Below are 20,914 nucleotides of genomic sequence, written 5' to 3'. Positions count from 1 at the left end.
CATGAATGAGTATGGATGATAACACAAGGTAACACGAGGTTCGAATGCATAATTCGTATGTGGTATTTATTTATGAATTTATTGGTATGGTTGCAGCTTTATAAAAAGTTTTATTTAAAAGTTTTGTAAACGTATTTTGGTATCACTGCAATTTCTTATTTTATGTTATGATAAATAGTGGTAGGAAACAAATTGATGGTGAAACCATGTTTAATAATAATAAAAAAATGGATAGAAACAATATGAATTCAAAGTAATTATTTAGTTGTGGTTCATTATTTGGTGAACATTTTATTTCATCACACAGTGGTTTGTGGAGGGGAGGAAAGGTAATAAATGTTTGATTATTTCATAGGAACACAGTGATATTGAGAGGGGTGAATCAATATCACAACAATTATTAACTTCTTTTTCTTCTTGAACAATAATCACATAAAAATATCGATAAACAATATATGAACACAAAGTTTTTTGTTTTGTTTTGTTTTGTTTTGTTTTTTTTTCTTTTTTTTCTTCAGTTTGATACAATGTCACAAAGAGGACATCAATCCTTCATAAGCACCAACTTACAACTTTTGTTGGCACCAACCTACGGGAAACACCAATCCCCCAATTAAGCACCAACTCACTGGATTTGTAGGAAGTAACTTACATTAAACCCCAATCCCCAAGTTGAGCATCAACTCAACTTCAAGTTATTCCTTGGATCTATCATTAGCAACTTATGGTCTTCAAATATTTAGTGAATAATCATCTAACCATGAAACTGTTAGGTTTACAACTTCGAACTTAATCATATCCACCTGTCATACACTTGCATTGGCTTCATCTTCAAATTGTACTCAATTCATCTTGACCTAAACTTATGTAACAATGTCTTCGGTACAACTCACCTAAGGTTTGTTGTCCGTTGGCAGCTAGCACTCAACACTCAACAATTGTTACTATCACACTGCTACTGTTATTGTAATTGGGGGTTTACAACTAGACAAACAACTTACATGTGCAATTAAAATCACCATTTACACATATAGTCTAATACAAAATTTGTTAGAGCTATTTTCCTTGCCCTATTCAAACTTGTGGTTTGACACATGTAGCTTCACTTTGTTTAGGTGTCACCCTTGTACACTTCACTATCACTACACTTTGGTTATCATAGTTATGTCACATAATCTATATGCTCCTTCTTTATTAGCAATGCACTCCTTGTATCTACAAATTCCATTGTTTGGGCTACTCACTGCCCTGTCTATCCACAACTAGGCCTAACTGTGCTATCGTAATCCACCTCATCGTACACTTTCGTAAACACCTGCAAATCTCCTCTTTTGATGTTGTGGTTTAATACGTTTGTCTAAAGAATAGACCGATGACCTAACTCATAGTCATGTAATAGTACAACTCTAACCCTTAATAGGCTCGACCTTTAAAGGTCTATCACAAAACTAGGTTACCAACCAACCATGTTTCAACAGATATCACCTCAGAAATACAAAGAAAAATCAACCTATGATGCAATATAATAATGGTTACCAATCACCCCTCTTAATGGACTCGACCTACTCCAAAAATGTAGAAAGAAATAATCTTATTACCCTCTGAATAGACCTTGTGGCCTGCACAAAAATGGACTATACCTGTGGCCTACAAACATGCCAATGTTTCCCAAAAAAATTGACCTCCTTCCACAACAAATAGACCAAAAAATTGAGCTCTATTCAAAGTATCAAAAGTGAGATGTATCCATAGAAATGCCAAAAGAAAAAACCTAAATACCTCAACTGTCTCACCCTTCTAAACCACAGGTATATTCTTCCTATGATTGTAGGTCTAACGTGCCTTAATTGCAATAATATTCCACATTTGACAGTTGAGGTCTTGACCTTAGACAATAAAAATTATTGGTGGTTAAACCAGCTACACATGCGACAACTTATATGAGTTTAAACATTTGAGGTCTAACCTATCTGTTGGTTTAACAATCATGTCCACTAGATGTGATTTTAATGCTAAGTTCAAAAATTTGATTCTCCTCAATTATGAGGAGTTATGAGGCATTCCACCTACCGTTGGAAAGGTCTCATCAAGGGCTACATGATGGTGTAGCTTTCCTTTCCATGTTCCTTAACTTTGACCACTTATTTATTTATTTTCTTAAAGGGCTTCTTCTGCTTGTTGTCTTTTCCCTTGAGGGCGTAAACCCATTTGCAACACCTCCGGATGGATTCTTAAGGATCTTAAGGCTTCTGTTGAAATGTTATTACATGCTTTGACATTCCTTCTAGCGCTTTGAAATAATTCCAAGTTCTTTTCCATCATTCCTAGACCTAGGGCTTCGATCCTCAAGCTAAGGCTTTAACATCAATGACAACTTCACTCAATAATCTCTCCCTTTGTCATCGATGTCAACAATCCTACAATTTCTCCCCTGTTCAATATTCTCTCCCCCTTTGACATCAATGGAAAATGAGGTTCTCCCCTATATTCATCTTCTCCATATGACTTGTCGGATACTCCCCCCATCTTTTCTACCACCAAGGACTGCTGCCCCTGAGCTTGTGCTTACGATCTAATATAATTTGTCCTACGAAATGTTTTTAAAAACAAGGATATGCATTGAACCCTATTTACAATTATTTGACATTTTTTTTTCCTCATCAATATTAGGAAGAGAAACTTGTGAAAAATACAAACTTCTGCTGACCTAGCAGATCTTGCAAGAGGAATTAGAGTGGAAACATTTTCAATGGGAATATTATAATGTAGTTTTTGTGCATATATTTCATTCACATGCCCCTTCTAATCATCCACAAACAATGATGCTTTAGAAATTTCAATTTTCCACCTAATGGATCTCAAGGCTACAACAAATTCAGGATCATTTATATCATCATCTGTCACATCAACACCCATATTATCATCGTATTCATCTCCCATGGTTTTCAACTTGCTTATATTGAAAACAAAATCATTTTCAAACTTCATTTCTAATCCTCCCAAGAAATAGGCTTATAATTTTGGCTTGTTATCCAAGGTGCGGATCAGTGCAACAATCTCATCATCATATGTCCAGGGATTATATGTTTCTATCCAGCCCTTGAGCATTCTTTTATCTAGATATTTATCAACCCTAGTTGTTCAAAAATCAATGATTTAAAACTTTTCCCACATCCGACATTTTTCACATCCAACACCGTCCATTAGAGCACTAATGTTTTTGAACCACAACTAACTTTGACTTTTCAACTCATTTCCATTTCACCCTTCCACAACTTAGCCTCATCAAAAGGAATTGGATAAGATAATTACATCCACTTATTGTTTATAAACTAATTAACCAATTACAATGTATTTTGATCCTCATAGAATTGTACTCTGCATGGGAGAAATAGTCTCTTGCCTTTGTCACTACTCAAAGCACACCTGTCAGTAACAATGTCAACCTCAGCCTTGCTTATGGGGGAAATATGTTATAATTTTGTTAAGACTTAAAATATCCTTGTAGTCTCCTTGTTTGATGACCTATACAACAAAAAATATAATGGACTTTCCACTTTACTGTGGGAACTAGAGATTGCCGAAAAGGGGGTAATAAAATTTGAGAATACAAATCTTCTTGTGTTGCTTAAATTCCAACAAAACCTTGCTCATTCATCACCAATCAGGACCATCAGGAATTTTTTTAAGAGATTCCTTTTTTTAATGAACATAATACTTGATAATGACCTTGATTTTAGTAAGCTTATTCAAATGATAATTGATATGGATAATGAATAGTTTATAACAAGGTATTTCTGTCTCCTCTTTTAATTTTATAAACAATGATTTTGTATTAAAAATAGATAATAATCCATTGCTCACTTTTAGGCATGAATCCCTTCATAACTTGAATGAGAGAGGGAAAAAAACAACTCATTAAAGATTGCTTGACTCGAAGCCTTCTCCTTGGCAAGTCGATCTACAACCTGATCCAAAAGCATGGTTGAAGGAAAGGTAGGCCCTGTTGGGTGTGGAGCCTGATTATCTTCTTTAATCGAAGGTCTTTGTTTTAGCCAGATGTATACCAGGAAGACTGTATACCTCTCCATGCGAGGGGGTTTTTCCGCAGGGGCAACTCTCCCAAAGCCAAAAAATAGATGTAAAATTGCCTTGTAAAATGTTGTAATTTTGTAGTCAATTTGATTCGTTCATTAGGCAGGTGATTTGGTGGTAGAAGTTATGTTTAATTTAGGGTTTTTTTCCCTAGAAGGCAACCCCTCGCTATATATGAGGGAATTGTTTTGCGGTTGTGTATATGTGTATTCTAAGCGAGAAAGAGAGAGGAGATTGTTTGAGAGAAAAGAGGAAATTGCAACGGATATGTTGTAGGTTGTATCTCTTTATTTTGCAGGATAATATAAAAGGAAGGACTGGCTATTTCTCCATGGACGTAGCCCAAATTGGGTGAATTGTGCATATTTGTGTCTCTCTTGTTTTATGCATTTTCTGTGATTGTGTTTCTGCCATATTTTATATGTTGCATTTCTCTATAGAATATAATTTTCTAACAACTGGTATCAAAGACAAAGGTCTATTTGGCTGATAAACTCGCAAGAGAGAAGGGTTCCTGGTTCGAGTGGGAGCAATGACAGAAGATGGTAGGTTTAGGGCCGAAAAATTTAACGACAAAAACTACCAGCTGTGGAAGATGCAGACGGAAGATTATATGTATAAAAAGTATATGTACATACCATTGAGCAGAAAAACAAAGAAGCCGACGAGTATGACAAACAAAAAATGGGATATTCTCAACAGAAAGGCACTTGGAACGACAAACACAAAAGGGGATATTCTCAACAGAAAGGCACTTGGAACAATAAGGCTGTGCCTAGTGGCATTGGTAGCCTTTAATATTTCAAAGGAAATGACAATAGAGGGTTTAATTTCGGCATTAGCCAAACTATATGAAAAACCCTCGGCCTCTAATAAGGTATTTATTATGAAATGTTTATTTAATATGAATATGTCAGAAGGTGGATTCGTTGTTGATCATTTAAATGAATTTAATATGGTTACCAGTCAGTTAAGTTCAGTAGGGGTAAATTTTGATGATTAAGTTAGGGCTTTGCTTTTTTTTTTGTGTGTTTATTTCCAGAAAGTTGGAATGGTTTAGTTATGGCCATTAGTAACTCTGTCTCTGGATCTAGTACTTTAAAGTTTGATGATGTTGTGGGTGCAATTATTAGTGAGGAAATGCGACAAAAAATCTCTGGTGACACATCAGGTAATGCTTTGACAACAAAGACTAGGGGAAGAAAAATGGAAAGAAGAAAGAGCCCATGATATCACAGTAAGTCAAGGAAAGGAAGATCCAAGTCCAAATTGGGGACAATGTGCTAGAAATGCGGGAAGAAAGGACACCTGAAGAAAGATTGTAAGTCTCAGAAGGGAAAAGAAGGAGACATGCAACAAGAAAACAATCATTACGTGAATGTGACAAGTGATGTGTTGCAAGATGCTTTGATTCTTTCATTAGAAAATATTATTGACACCTGGGCGGTAGATTCAAGGGCCTCATTCCATGCCACACGTGATAGGAAACATTTCATGATTATGTTTAAGGATATTTTGGACAGGTTCGTTTGGGTGATGATAAACCCTGTAAATTCATTGGAATGGGTAAAGTTTTCATAAAACATCAGAATGGAAACCAATGGCTATTGAAGAAAGTAAGGCATGTACCAAATCTGAAGAAAAATATAATTTTAACAGGGTAGTTGGGAGGTGAAGGCTATGTAACTAATTTTATAGATAAAACTTGGAAGGTCACTAAAGGAGCCTTGGTAATAGAAAAAGGAGAAAAGGTTGGTACATTGTATTTATGCAATGGTATTTCTAATTCTGTTAATGCTTTAACCTCTACAGGAGCATATACAACATAGTGGCATCATAAGCTCTTGCACATGAGTGAGAAGGGGATGAAGATTATTCAATCAAGAAATCTGTTTCTAGGTTTGAAGCATGTTGATTTGGAATTCTGTGAGAATTGTGTTTATGGAAAACAAAAGAGAGTCAGATTCTTAAGAGTTGGGAAATAAAAGAAGAGCGAAAATTTAGAGCTTGTGCATATAGATGTATAGGGACCTGCTCATGTATCATCTCTTGGTGGATCTTGTTATTATGTTACTTCTATTGATGATGCAACTAGAAAAACCTGGATTTATTGTATTCAAAATAAATCTGATGTATTTGATATTTCAAGAAATGGAAAGATTTGGTTGAAAATGAGACTGGAAAAAGGTTGAAGTGTCTTAGATCAGAAAATGGAGGTGAATATTGTAGCAAAGAGTTTGATAAGTACTGTCCAGAGCATGGAATTCGCAAAGAGAAGACAGTTCCAGGAACACCACAAGTAAATGGTGTGTCAGAAAGGATGAACAAGACAATCATGGAGTGTGGAAGGTGCATGAGATTGCATGCATGATTGTCTTTACAATTTTGGGTAGATGTTGTAGATATTGTTGTTTATCTAATAAACATAGGGCCTTGAAGTTCCCTGGATAGAGGTATTCCAGAGGAGGCCTGGACAGGTAAAAAGGTAAACTACTCATTTTTAAATACATTTGGTTGTGAAGCCTTTGTCCACATTAATAAAGAAAATAGAACAAAACTTGAGGCAAAATCAAAGAAATGTACCTTTATTGGATATGGTGTTAATGATTTTGGTTATCATTTATATGATTATGAAAATCACAAAATCATTAGGAGAAGGGATGTCATATTCAATGAAAACGTTTTGTATAAGAATCAGATGCAGGAAAAGAAATAGGAAAAAGAAAACAAAGAATACACCAGTGCTTGATGAGATCACAGAAAAAGTAAGGGTGCCTGAAAATCATAATGATCAAAAGCCAGAACAACAAAAACAAAAATAACCACAACAACAACATGCACCTCAAACACCTGAAAGTGGTGTTAAAATATTTACCAGGATAAGTGGACCCCTAAATGATAGTCTCCTTTATTATATTATGTATTGTTGGCTGATTCTGGTGAACCAGAATGTTATGAAGAACCAGTGCATGTAGAAACTAGGAAGAAGTGGGAGCTAGCCATGAAAGAAGAGATGGACTCCTTGGAACATAACCAGACTTGGGACATAGTCAGGTTGCCTGGATGTAAAACAACATTGCTAAATAAATGGGTTTACAGGTTGAAGGAAGAAGATGGAGGTAGAAAAATGTATAAAGCTATACTTGTGGTGAAGGGGTTTGCACAGAAAAAAGGTATAGAATTTGTTGAGATATTTTATCCTATTGTTAAAATGGCTTCAATCAGAACTATTTTAAGTCTAGTAGAAACAGAAGATTTGCATCTTGAGCAGTTAGATGTAAAGACGACCTTTCTCCATGGGGATTTGGAGGAAGAGAGATATATATATATATATTTTTCCCATGGAAAAATTTGTAATTTCATTAATAGAAAGAAATTACATTTTGTAGATGCATTAGAGGAAGAGATATATATGCAACAACCACAAGGATATAAGGTCAAAGGGAAGGGGAAACTAGTGTGCAGGTTGAAGAAGAGCTTGTATGGCTTAAAATAGGCTCCAAGCCAGTGGTATCTAAAATTTGATAGGTTTATGTCTGAACAAGGTTATACTAGATGTCGCTATGATCGTTGGGTTTATCTGAAAAGGAAAAATGATGGCAATTATATTATATTGTTATTGTATGTAGATGACATTCTTGTTGTAGGTTCTAACATGAAAGAAATAAACGTGCTCAAAAGAAAATTGACAAACTCATTAGCAATGAAGGATTTGGGTGCTGCAAAATAAATCCTTGGTATGAGAATAAGTAGAGAAAAGAAACATCGCAAATTAACATTGTCTCAAAGTGAGTACATACAAAAGGTGTTGAAAAATATTTAATATGCAGAATTAAAAACCTGTTAGTACACCTTTGGCTAGCCATTTCAAACTAAGTAAGGATATGTGTCCTAAGACTCAGAAAGAGATGGATTATATGTCTAAAGTTCCATATGCATCAGCATTTGGAAGCTTAATGTATGCAATGGTATACACAAGGCCTGATATTGCACACGCAGTGGGAGCTGTAATCAAGTACATGAACAATCCAGGAAAATAACATTGGATGGCAGTGAAGTGGATTTTTAGGTATTTGAGAGGTTCAAACATTATGCTTTGGTGGTTCAAACATTGCTCTACAGAGATATGCTGATGCAAATATGGCAGGTGATAGAGATAACAGGAGGAGCACCACAGGGTATATGTTTACTGTAGGTGGAACAACTGTTAGTTGGGTTCCAAAATTACAGAGTGTTGTTGCACTCTCAACGACGGAAGTAGAGTATGTTGTTGCTACAAAGGCTAATAAAGAAATGATTTGGTTACAAAGGCTAGTAAGAAGTAGAAGTTGGGCAGGTTATACAATGACAACCAGAGTGTCATTCATATTGCAAAGAACTCATCATTTCATTCCAAGACTAAACATATACAACTAAAGTGCCACTTCATATGGTCAGTGTTGGAAGATGGACAGTTGAAGATAGAAAAGATACACACTAGTCAAAATCCTGCAGATATGTTAACAAAAGTTGTAACCAAGGAGAAACTAAGATTCTGATCAGTTTCAATTGGTCTTCAAGTATGATGATGAAGATGAGAAACATCAGGTCCAAAGTGGAGTCATTGTCCAGCAAATGAAGCAGTGGCGGAGTTGTTATAATTAGTCTCCAAGTGGGAAATTATTAGGTGTGGAGCCTGTTAGTGCTTGAAATTTCACCTCAGGCTGAGAAAGGTAAACCTCAAGGCAACATCAAACCACTTAGCCTCGTAGCTAGCCCTACGGGGCAGGAGAGGGCCCTCTCCGGTCTATCTCGATAAAGATCTTCAATGGGCGAGATAACCAATAGGGTAACACTGATTTTAGGCTAGTAGACTGATCAAAAGGGTTGATTTGGGATTTTTAGGGTTTTTGGTGGAAAATTGGGGAAATGGCAATTTTAGGTGCGGGGATTGGACACAATTTTCGCAGGGGGTTCTTTGGGGCGAGGTAGGAAACAGTATTGATGCCTTTGATAGAGATGGATGGATGAGAATGACCGACGAGGAGTTAAGGAGAGCAAGCAATAACCTTGAATTCCCCTTAAACAGTTGAAAACATTGATATTAAGCAAACTTAAAAGCAGAGCATGACAGTCATGAGTTCTACTTTAACACTTCATTTGCCTGATTTGCAGAAGGAAAAGTAAGGAAATGATTCACATAACACACTTACAAGTACAAAGAGAAACACACCATCAATACATGTGACCACAAGAATCCCAAAAAGGACTGCAAAACCCTGGTCTTCCTTTGACAAAAATTGCAGAGATACAGTGAGTAATACAGTAAGAGCTTCTCCCTCAAGAGTCCAACCTTCCAACCCCTGAAAATGACTAAGAAAATACATAATATAGGCAAGCTAACACCTTTCCTTGCCTCTAGGGGTCGAGCTCATCCTTCTAGGAGCTGTTTTAACCAATTCTAAACTAAGCACTGAAAACTAGGCAGTCAAAACAACTTGCCTCTATAAACTAGGAAACCAATTCATTCATTTAATTTTCACCTATCTCATGAATGAATCTTCTAGAAGAGATACATAAGTGTAAAAGTGTCATAAATTTACATCATTTACAACAAGAAGGACAAAAATCAAATCCAAAAAGTCAAACACAGTCAAAACTGCGTTTTGCTGAGCTGTAGGCTGAAATCCTGAGCAATTTGCCTGACGGGTCAAGCGCCAAATCTTGACGGGTCGCGCGCCTTTGTGAGCACATTTGGGGCACTTTCAGGTGTCCAAATGAGGCAAGAGTAGGCTTGTTGGAAAGGTCTGTGCGTCTAATTTCCCACCCAACTAGAATTTCTAAATTTGGTTTTCATTTGCCCCTCCAAAATTGCAATCTCCCAAGACTGCTTTCCGTGTGTCAAAAATGTGGCAGAAAGTCAATGTTTGCTTGTTTTTTGACTTTTAGGAGGCCCAAAACTTCATAAAATCTCTTGGAAATGGGTGAGCACGTGTAAATTTTCATGCCAAATCCATAAATGCTAAGTTTTTTGAAAATAGAGTTGCCAAGTGAAAGGGTCGCACGGGGGGTGAGACCCGTCAAGCGGAAAAACCTGTTTTTTGCCTTAAAAACCAAAAATAACCCAAAATGCTCAAAATTTCTTGGAATTTGTGCTGGGGATGAGCTATTTAGTGCCATGATCCTTCAAGGAAGCCTTGGCCAAGATGTGGAGGGGATCGGGCCTTTTTTTCCGTTTTTGTGCTTTGGCCAACCGCCTTTGGATCTGACGATTGCAATTTTGACATTTCTCTAAAACCATGACACCTGTGCAAAAAGTGAAGGAGGTTTTTCTTCTTTGGCATGTTATGGACAAAAACCTCTCTCAGTTTTCCAAAATTCATCTTTTATTGCTCTGGAACATCATTTGAGTGCGACTTGTCCCGATGTGTGAAACAAGGAATTTTGTCGAAATGGAGCGAAATGAAGGGGATAGGGGGCTTCTAAATTCTTGGGGAAATTTTTGGGAGTAGGGAGGGATGTTAGAAAACAGGGGAAAGTAGAATCTTAGAGATTGAGCGAGGGGAAGGGGTCCAAAAGGGCAAAACACAGGCCCAACCTAGAAAATTGCCAAGTTGTAGCTAGAAACTAGGGTTTGTGCAAAAATGAGGAATTTGCAGGATCTCAGTGATGGGAAGCATTTGATAAGGTACATGAAGGATAGGGGAAGGTGTATGAACATCTGGATACAAGTTTTGCCAATGATTTGACCATCCACGAGAAATCGCCTTCAAAACCCTAGGAGAGGGAAATGACCTTACCTAGGCGCAACTGAAGCATGAACAAGGTGTAAAATGACTCATTAGACACTGACATGATAATGACAACCCTATGAATGATGATAGACTCAGCTGAATGATGACATGGACTGACATTTGGACAACTTTAGAAGGAGTGAAAGCAAACCCTAGACCTAATGCCTAGTGACCAAATTTTGCTTGAAAACTCTTTGAAATGACAAAATTTGACCTTGACACTCAGAGACCACCTTGTAAGAGAATATTTGATCACTGGAGGAAGGTTGGAAAGACTGACACTAACATTGGCTCCAATGGGGATGGTAGCTCCTTGGAGTGCCAAGAACAACAGATCTCTGTAAGAGCTAGACAGTGCCTTCATCCATTGGGCGATGGAGTCAAAAACTCAAGTTGAAATGCATGACTGAAAAACGACTTGAAAACACAAATTGACTCTCACTCAACTAAAAACTGACTCAATACTTAAACACAACCGACAAACTGAAAATGATGCTCAAAGTGGAGCTTATTCATCAAAACCTACTCTAACAGTTTCATTCATCACTTGATCAAGTGAAATGAAACAACCAATGCAACCAAGTAAGTATTCCATCTGCTGTTCGAATTCTCCGCAAGTGCTCACTTATGAACAACAAGAGAGAACTACTGAAAGGCAACTCCCATGACAACTTGGAAATAGATCCGTTGGATGATATGAATTCTCTATCCGCCTCCAAAAACACTGCATAAGGATCATGAAATTCAAGCACACTGGAACTTAGCTCATCCAATGGATTTCTCTTCTCCTCATACCATGAATGAAAACTTTGATCTGAGCCTTGTGACGAGACCTCTGCTGAAAATGACAAAGAAACCGGCTGCCGGATCAAGTTCATATCAGCACATGTTTCAGGCTCACATATAGACAATGGAGAAAAACTTTGACTGCAAACCTCATCCAAAACTTCAGCTATTGGATCATGAAAAGCTTGAAAAGACTGTTGCAATCCCATTTCTATTGGTTCCATTGTGATTACATGATTGCCTACATGCTGCTCATTCTTCACTGAAGATGGACTATGCAAATTTCCCTTCAAATACTGAAATGATTCAAAACAGAATGGTAGGGAACCTTCTTGTATCATTTGATCAAATATGTCAGCTTCCATGCCTTCATCTGCAACTTGACAACCAATGGCATTTGGGGGCTGCAAATCTGAATATGAGAAGTCTGGAACAAGGTTTTTATTGCCTTCAAGATGGTCTAGATCAAGACTTGTTGACAACTGATTTCTAAGTTCATGGAAGTTGTCTCTAATGAACTGACATGAATCAAAACAAAAAGGTAAAGATCCTTCACTTACTTCAAACTTTGCTGCACTTTCCTCATCACTGTCATAGCTGATATGTGATGGCTGAACATTGTTTTCAAACTGTTGAAAATGAACTTCCTCCTCCCACAAACTAGCTGCTGATTTGTCTGCAATATTAGCTTATGTTTGGAGAACATAATCATCATCATACTGATCATACTGAGGCAAATCATCGGTATAAAACATATCATCAAGCATGCAGGTCATATCAACAGTTCTTTCTTCGCCAAGGTGATCTACAAAACAATCATTATCAGATCTATGACAACTAGGATAAGAAACAAAATGCTTTGGATCAGCAACTTGTTCTTCTTCAATCAACGAGCCATGGGATTGAACATCATAATCATTCCTTGGGGTGATCCTTTGCATCATCTCTTCTACTGCACTTACCAAATTGTCAAGCTTCACCTCTAGAGATGTTGATTCGGCCGGATCTATGTTTTTCATCTCTTCTTCTTTCAACCTTGCTCGTCGGATCAGCAGATGCGCCTCTACATTTACTGCACTATTTTGCATCTCGTGAAGTGTTGCAATATCCCTTTCTCTCAGTTGAAACTCCATCTCCGGATCAAAGGCACCCAGATAGTGCAAGAGAGCAGATCTAGGAGAAGGTCCTATATCAACTGGCATCGAATAATAAACTTGATTAAATCTGGCAGAAAATTGTTGTACTGTCTCCCCTGGTAGTCTTTTCAGCTGGTTATACTCTTCTACAATCAAGAAAAGGTTTTGCCCGATCATCCACCTGTCGAGAAAAACGTTGACAAACTGCTGGAAATCTGAGATGCTCGCATCAGGCAGGGCTTTGAACCAACTCTTCACTTTAGCTTGCAAAGAAAGAGCAAAAAGCCTTATACTAACATCTTCATCATCAACTTCAAAAAGATCTAGAAAAGTCTCAACATTCTGCACATGTTGCTCGGCATTGACATTCTTACATTCACCGTCAAACCTCGGCAAGTATAGATCATAGTTTTTGGGGAAAGGATGGAGAACAAAAGGTAAAATAAGAGGTTTATACCGATCTGGGATTTTACAAGGTGTAGGGGTATGTACAGTAGGTATGGAATCAGTCTTGGTTTCTTGGGGCTCATCAATTCGAAGATGGTCATCACAAAATTCGGAAAAAGGAACCTGATCAAGCTCAAAGGCATGCAAATCTTTGGTATTCACAATCTTCAAAGGGAAAGAATCAACTGTAGGCCGAGGATCTCTTCTCAAATACAGTATACTTTGCAAAGCCTTCTTGACATTCTTGGGAAAAGAGAAGAAATAATTTATGACAAAGAACAAAATGTCTTGGATGAAATTCCAACTTGAATACCTGATCTGTCCATGTTGTCCTTTCATGTTTCTGCTGGTCAGGATCATCCTCCAGTGGAGTCTTTGGATCTGATCTCAAAACTAATTTAGAGTCGCCAGGTGAATGATTTCAGCCTTTCAAGTGTCTGATCGTTTTCCACTATCAACAATCAGATCTGAACTTGATACATGTACTGGGGTAAAATGCAAATGAAGTGTTGTATTCACAAGCTCACGGAGATGGACTGAAGCAACGTTTATCTACTTGCGAGGTAGGAAACAGTATTGATGCCTTTGATAGAGATGGATGGATGAGAATGACCGATGAGGAGTTAAGGAGAGCAAGCAATAACCTTGAATTCCCCTTAAACAATTGAAAACATTGATATTAAGCAAACTTAAAAGCAGAGCATGACAGTCATGAGTTCTACTTTAACACTTCATTTGCCTAATTTGCAGAAGGAAAAGTAAGGAAATGATTCACATAACACACTTACAAGTACAAAGAGAAACACACCATCAATACATGTGACCACAAGAATCCCAAAAAGGACTGCAAAACCCTGGTCTTCCTTTGCCAAAAATTGCAGAGATACAGTGAGTAATACAATAAGAGCTTCTCCCTCAAGAGTCCAACCTTCCAACCCCTGAAAATGACTAAGAAAATACATAATATAGGCAAGCTAACACCTTTCCTTGCCTCTAGGGGTCGAGCTCATCCTTCTAGGAGCTATTTTTAACCAATTCTAAACTAAGCACTGAAAACTAGGCAGTCAAAACAACTTGCCTCTATAAACTAGGAAACCAATTCATTCATTTAATTTTCACCTATCTCATGAATGAATCTTCCAGAAGAGATACATAAGTGTAAAAGTGTCATAAATTTACATCATTTACAACAAGAAGGATAAAAATAACCTCCAAAAAGTCAAACACAGTCAAAACTGCGTTTTGCTGAGCTGTAGGCTGAAATCCTGAGCAATTTGCCTGACGGGTCACGCGCCTTTGAGAGCACTTTTGGGGCACTTTCAGGTGTCCAAATGAGGCAAGAGTAGGCTTGTTGGAAAGGTCTATGAGTCTAATTTCCAACCAAACTAGAATTTCTGAATTTGGTTGTCATTTGCCCCTCCAAAATTGCAATCTCCCAAGACTGCTTTCTGTGTGTCAAAAATGTGGCAGAAAGTCAATTTTTGCTTGCTTTTTGACTTTTAGGAGGACCAAAACTTCATAAAATCTCTTGGAAATGGGTGAGCATGTGTAAATTTTCATGCCAAATCCATAAATGCTGAGTTTTTTGAAAATAGAGTTTCCAAGTGAAAGGGTCGCGCGGGGGGTGAGACTCGTCAAGCGGAAAAACCTGTTTTTTGCCTTAAAAACCAAAAATCACCCAAAATGCTCAAAATTTCTTGGAATTTGTGCTGGGGCTGATCTATTTAGTGCCATGCTCCTTCAAGGAAGCCTCGGCCAAGATGTGGAAGGGATCGGGCCTTTTTCTCCGTTTTTGTGCTTTGGCTAACCGCCTTTGGATCTGACGATTGCAATTTTGACATTTCTCTAAAACCATGACACCTGTGAAAAAAGTGAGGGAGGTTTTTCTTCTTTGGCATGTTATGGACAAAAACCTCTCTCAGTTTTCCAAAATTCATCTTTTATTGCTCTAGAACATCATTTGAGTGCGACTTGTCCCGATCTGTGAAACAAGGAATTTTGTCGAAATGGAGCGAAATGAAGGGGATAGGGGGCTTCTAAATTCTTGGGGAAATTTTTGGGAGTGGGGAGGGATGTTAGAAAGCAGGGGAAAGTGGAATCTCAGAGATTGAGCGAGGGGAAGGGGTCCAAAAGGGCAAAACACAGGCCCAACCTAGAAAATTGCCAGGTTGTAGCTAGAAACTAGGGTTTGTGCAAAAATGAGGAATTTGCGGGATCTCAGTGATGGGAAGCATTTGATAAGGTACATGAAGGATAGGGGAAGGTGTATGAACATCTGGATACAAGTTTTTCCAATGATTTGACCGTCTACGAGAAATCGCCTTCAAAACCCTAGGAGAGGGAAATGACCTTACCTAGGCGCAACTGAAGCATGAACAAGGTGTAAAATGACTCATTAGACACTGACATGATAATGACAACCCTATGAATGATGATAGACTCAGCTGAATGATGACATGGACTGACATTTGGACAACTTTAGAAGGAGTGAAAGCAAACCCTAGACCTAATGCCTAGTGACCAAATTTTGCTTGAAAACTCTTTGAAATGACAAAATTTGACCTTGACACTCAGAGACCACCTTGTAAGAGAATATTTGATCACTGGAGGAAGGCTGGAAAGACTGACACTAACATTGGCTCCAATGGGGATGGTAGCTCCTTGGAGGTGCCAAGAACAACAAATCTCTGTAAGAGCTAGACAATGCCTTCATCCATTGGGCGATGGAGTCAAAAACTCAAGTTGAAATGCATGACTGAAAAATGACTTGACAACACAAATTGACTCTCACTCAACTAAAAACTGACTCAATACTTAAACACAACCGACAAACTGAAAATGATGCTCAAAGTGGAGCTTATTCATCAAAACCTACTCTAACAGTTTCATTCATCACTTGATCAAGTGAAATGAAACAACCAATGCAACCAAGTAAGTATTCCATCTGCTGTTCGAATTCTCCGCAAGTGCTCACTTATGAACAACAAGAGAGAACCACTGAAAGGCAACTCCCATGACAACTTGGAAACAGATCCGTTGGATGATATGAATTCTCTATCCACCTCCAAAAACACTGCATAAGGATCATGAAATTCAAGCACACTGGAACTTAGCTCATCCAATGGATTTCTCTTCTCCTCATACCATGAATGCAAACTTTGATCTGAGCCTTGTGACGAGACCTCTACTGAAAATGTCAAAGAAACCAGCTGCCGGATCAAGTTCATATCAGCACATGTTTCAGGCTCACATATAGACAATGGAGAAAAACTTTGACTGCAAACCTCATCCAAAACTTCAGCTATTGGATCATGAAAAACTTGAAAAGACTGCTGCAATCCCATTTCTATTGGTTCCATTTTGATTACATGATTGCCTACATGCAGCTCATTCTTCACTGAAGATGGACTATGCAAATTTCCCTTCAAATACTGAAATGATTCAAAACAGAATGGTAGGGAACCTTCTTGTATCATTTGATCAAATATGTCAGCTTCCATGCCTTCATCTGCAACTTGACAACCAATGGCATTTGGGGGCTGCAAATCTGAATATGAGAAGTCTGGAACAAGGTTTTTATTGCCTTCAAGATGGTCTAGATCAAGACTTGTTGACAGCTGATTTCTAAGTTCATGGAAGTTGTCTCTAATGAAATGACATGAATCAAAACAAAAAGGTAAAGATCCTTCACTTACTTCAAACTTTGTTGCACTTTCCTCATCACTGTCATAGCTGATATGTGATGGCTGAACATTGTTTTCAAACTGCTGAAAATGAACTTCCTCCTCCCACAAACTAGCTGCTGATTTTTCTGCAAGATTAGCTTCTGTTTGGAGAACATAATCATCATCATACTAATCATACTGAGGAAAATCATCGGTATAAAACATATCATCAAGCATGCAGGTCATATCAACAGTTCTTTCTTCGCCAAGGTGATCTACAAAACAATCATTATCAGATATATGACAACTAGGATAAGAAACAAAATGCTTTGGATCAACAACTTGTTCTTCTTCAATCAATGAGCCATGGGATTGAACATCATAATCATTCCTTGGGGTGATCCTTTGCATCATCTCTTCTACTGCACTTACCAAATTGTCAAGCTTCACCTCTAGAGATGTTGATTCGGCCGGATCTATGTTTTTCATCTCTTCTTCTTTCAACCTTGCCCGTCGGATCAGCAAATGCGCCTCTACATTTACTGCACTGTTTTGCATCTCGTGAAGTGTTGCAATATCCCTTTCTCTCAGTTGAAACTCCATCTCCGGATCAAAGGCACCCGGATAGTGCAAGAGAGCAGATCTAGGAGAAGGTCTTATATCAACTGGCATCGAATAATAAACTTGATTAAATCTCGCAGAAAATTGTTGTACTGTCTCCCCTGGTAGTCTTTTCAGCTGGTTATACTCTTCTACAATCAAGAAAAGGTTTTGCCCGATCATCCACCTGTCGAGAAAAACTTTGACAAACTGCTGGAAATCTGAGATGCTCGCATCAGGCAGGGCTTTGAACCAACTCTTCACTTTAGCTTGCAAAGAAAGAGCAAAAAGCCTTATACTAACATCTTCATCATCAACTTCAAAAAGATCTAGAAAAGTCTCAACATTCTGCACATGTTGCTCGGCATTGACATTCTTACATTCACCGTCAAACCTCGGCAAGTATAGATCATAGTTTTTGGGGAAAGGATGGAGAACAGAAGGTAAAATAAGAGGTTTATACCGATCTGGGATTTTACAAGGTGTAGGGGTATGTATAGCAGGTATGGAATCAGTCTTGGTTTCTTGGGGCTCATCAATTCGAAGATGGTCATCACAAAATTCGGAAAAAGGAACCTGATCAAGCTCAAAGGCATGCAAATCTTTGGTATTCACAATCTTCAAAGGGAAAGAATCAACTGCAGGCCGAGGATCTCTTCTCAAATATAGTATACTTTGCAAAGCCTTCTTGACATTCTTGGGAAAAGAGAAGAAATAATTTATGACAAAGAACAAAATGTCTTGGATGAAATTCCAACTTGAATACCTGATCTGTCCATGTTGTCCTTTCATGTTTCTGCTGGTCAGGATCATCCTCCAGTGGAGTCTTTGGATCTGATCTCAAAACTAATTTAGAGTCGCCAGGTGAATGATTTCAGCCTTTCAAGTGTCTGATCGTTGTCCACTATCAACAATCAGATCTGAACTTGATACATGTACTGGGGTAAAATGCAAATGAAGTGTTGTATTCACAAGCTCACGGAGATGGACTGAAGCAACGTTTATCTACTTGCGAGGTAGGAAACAGTATTGATGCCTTTGATAGAGATGGATGGATGAGAATGACCGATGAGGAGTTAAGGAGAGCAAGCAATAACCTTGAATTCCCCTTAAACAATTGAAAACATTGATATTAAGCAAACTTAAAAGCAGAGCATGACAGTCATAAGTTCTACTTTAACACTTCATTTGCCTAATTTGCAGAAGGAAAAGTAAGGAAATGATTCACATAACACACTTACAAGTACAAAGAGAAACACACCATCAATACATGTGACCACAAGAATCCCAAAAAGGACTGCAAAACCCTGGTCTTCCTTTGCCAAAAATTGCAGAGATACAGTGAGTAATACAATAAGAGCTTCTCCCTCAAGAGTCCAACCTTCCAACCCCTGAAAATGACTAAGAAAATACATAATATAGGCAAGCTAACACCTTTCCTTGCCTCTAGGGGTAGATCTCATCCTTCTAGGAGCTGTTTTAACCAATTCTAAACTAAGCACTGAAAACTAGGCAGTCAAAACAACTTGCCTCTATAAACTAGGAAACCAATTCATTTATTTAATTTTCACCTATCTCATGAATGAATCTTCCAGAAGAGATACATAAGTGTAAAAGTGTCATAAATTTACATCATTTACAACAAGAAGGATAAAAATCAACTCCAAAAAGTCAAACACAGTCAAAACTGCGTTTTGCTGAGCTGTAGGCTGAAATCCTGAGCAATTTGCCTGACGGGTCGCGCGCCAAATCCTGACGGGTCGCGCGCCTTTGAGATCACTTTTGGGGCACTTTAAGGTGTCCAAATGAGGCAAGAGTAGGATTGTTGAAAAGGTCTGTGAGTCTACTTTCCAACCCAACTGGAATTTCTGAATTTGGTTGTCATTTGCCCCTCCAAAATTGCAATCTCCCAAGACTGCTTTCTGTGTGTCAAAAATGTGGCAGAAAGTCAAATTTTGCTTGTTTTTTGACTTTCAGGAGGCCCAAAACTTCATAAAATCTCTTGGAAATGGGTGATCATGTGTAAATTTTCATGCCAAATCCATAAATGCTGAGTTTTTTGAAAATAGAGTTTCCAAGTGAAAGGGTCGCGCGGGGGGTGAGACCCGTCAAGCGGAAAAACCTGTTTTTTGCCTTAAAAACCAAAAATCACCCAAAATGCTCAAAATTTCTTGGAATTTGTGCTGGGGCTGAGATATTTAGTGCCATGCTCCTTCAAGCAAGCCTCGGCCAAGATGTGGAGGGGATCGGGCCTTTTTCTCCGTTTTTGTGCTTTGGCCAACCGCCTTTGGATCTGGCGATTGCAATTTTGACATTTCTCTAAAACCATGACACCTGTGCAAAAAGGGAAGGAGGTTTTTCTTCTTTGGCATGTTATGGACAAAAACCTCTCTCATTTTTCCAAAATTCATCTTTTATTGCTCTGTAACATCATTTGAGTGCAACTTGTCCCGATGTGTGAAACAATGAATTTTGTCGAAATGGAGCGAAATGAAGGGGATAGGGGGCTTCTAAATTGTTGGGGAAATTTTTGGGAGTGGGGAGGGATGTTAGAAAGCAGGGGAAAGTGGAATCTCAGAGATTGAGCGAGGGGAAGGGGTCCAAAAGGGCGAAACACAGGCCCAACCTAGAAAATTGCCAGGTTGTAGCTAGAAACTAGGGTTTGTGCAAAAATGAGGAATTTGCGGGATCTCAGTGATGGGAAGCATTTGATAAGGTACATGAAGGATAGGGGAAGGTTTATGAACATCTGGATACAATTTTTGCCAATGATTTGACCGTCCACGAGAAATCGCCTTCAAAACCCTAGGAGAGGGAAATGACCTTACCTAGGCGCAACTGAAGCATGAACAAGGTGTAAAATGACTCATTAGACACTGACATGATAATGAAAACCCTATGAATGATGATAGAATCAGCTGAATGATGACATGGACTGACATTTGGACAACTTTAGAAGGAGTGAAAGCAAACCCTAGACCTAATGCCTAGTGACCAAATTTTGCTTGAAAACTCTTTGAAATGACAAAATTTGACCTTGACACTCAGAGACCACCTTGTAAGAGCATATTTGATCACTGGAGGAAGGCTGGAAAGACTGACACTAACAGAGCCTAATTATCTTCTTTATTTAGAGGTATTTGTTTCAGCCAGATGTATACCCCAGGAAGATTTTACACCCCTCCATGTGAGGGGGGTCCCCATCCACCCTGGTTGGGGGGTCTGGGAGCTAGTGGGGATTCAGGGGCAGTGCCTCCGAAGCTAAAAAAAACAATAGATGTAAAATTTCCTTGTAAAATGTTGTAATTTCGTAGTCAATCTGAGATGTTCATTGGGCGGATGATCAGATGATAAAAGCTATGTTTAATTTAAAGTTTTTTGCCCTAGAAGGAAACCGCTGGCTATATATGAG

At 38.3% G+C, this 20,914-nt stretch overlaps 1 pseudogene; it reads right to left on the bottom strand.

Annotated features, from left to right (window-relative positions):
• Window positions 1-3,657: 3,657 nt before the first annotated feature.
• Window positions 3,658-20,914, bottom strand: part of LOC149140379 (arabinosyltransferase RRA3-like) — a 108,954-nt pseudogene continuing 91,697 nt past the window's right edge.

The sequence above is a fragment of the Pinus tabuliformis genome, chromosome X (genome assembly GCF_031772625.1).
Source record: "Pinus tabuliformis cultivar Carrire ecotype Pingquan chromosome X, CPIR1, whole genome shotgun sequence".
Classification (NCBI taxonomy): Eukaryota; Viridiplantae; Streptophyta; class Pinopsida; order Pinales; family Pinaceae; genus Pinus; species Pinus tabuliformis.
Note: the sequence above shows the minus strand (reverse complement) of the source record. Positions and strands in the feature narration are given on the sequence as shown.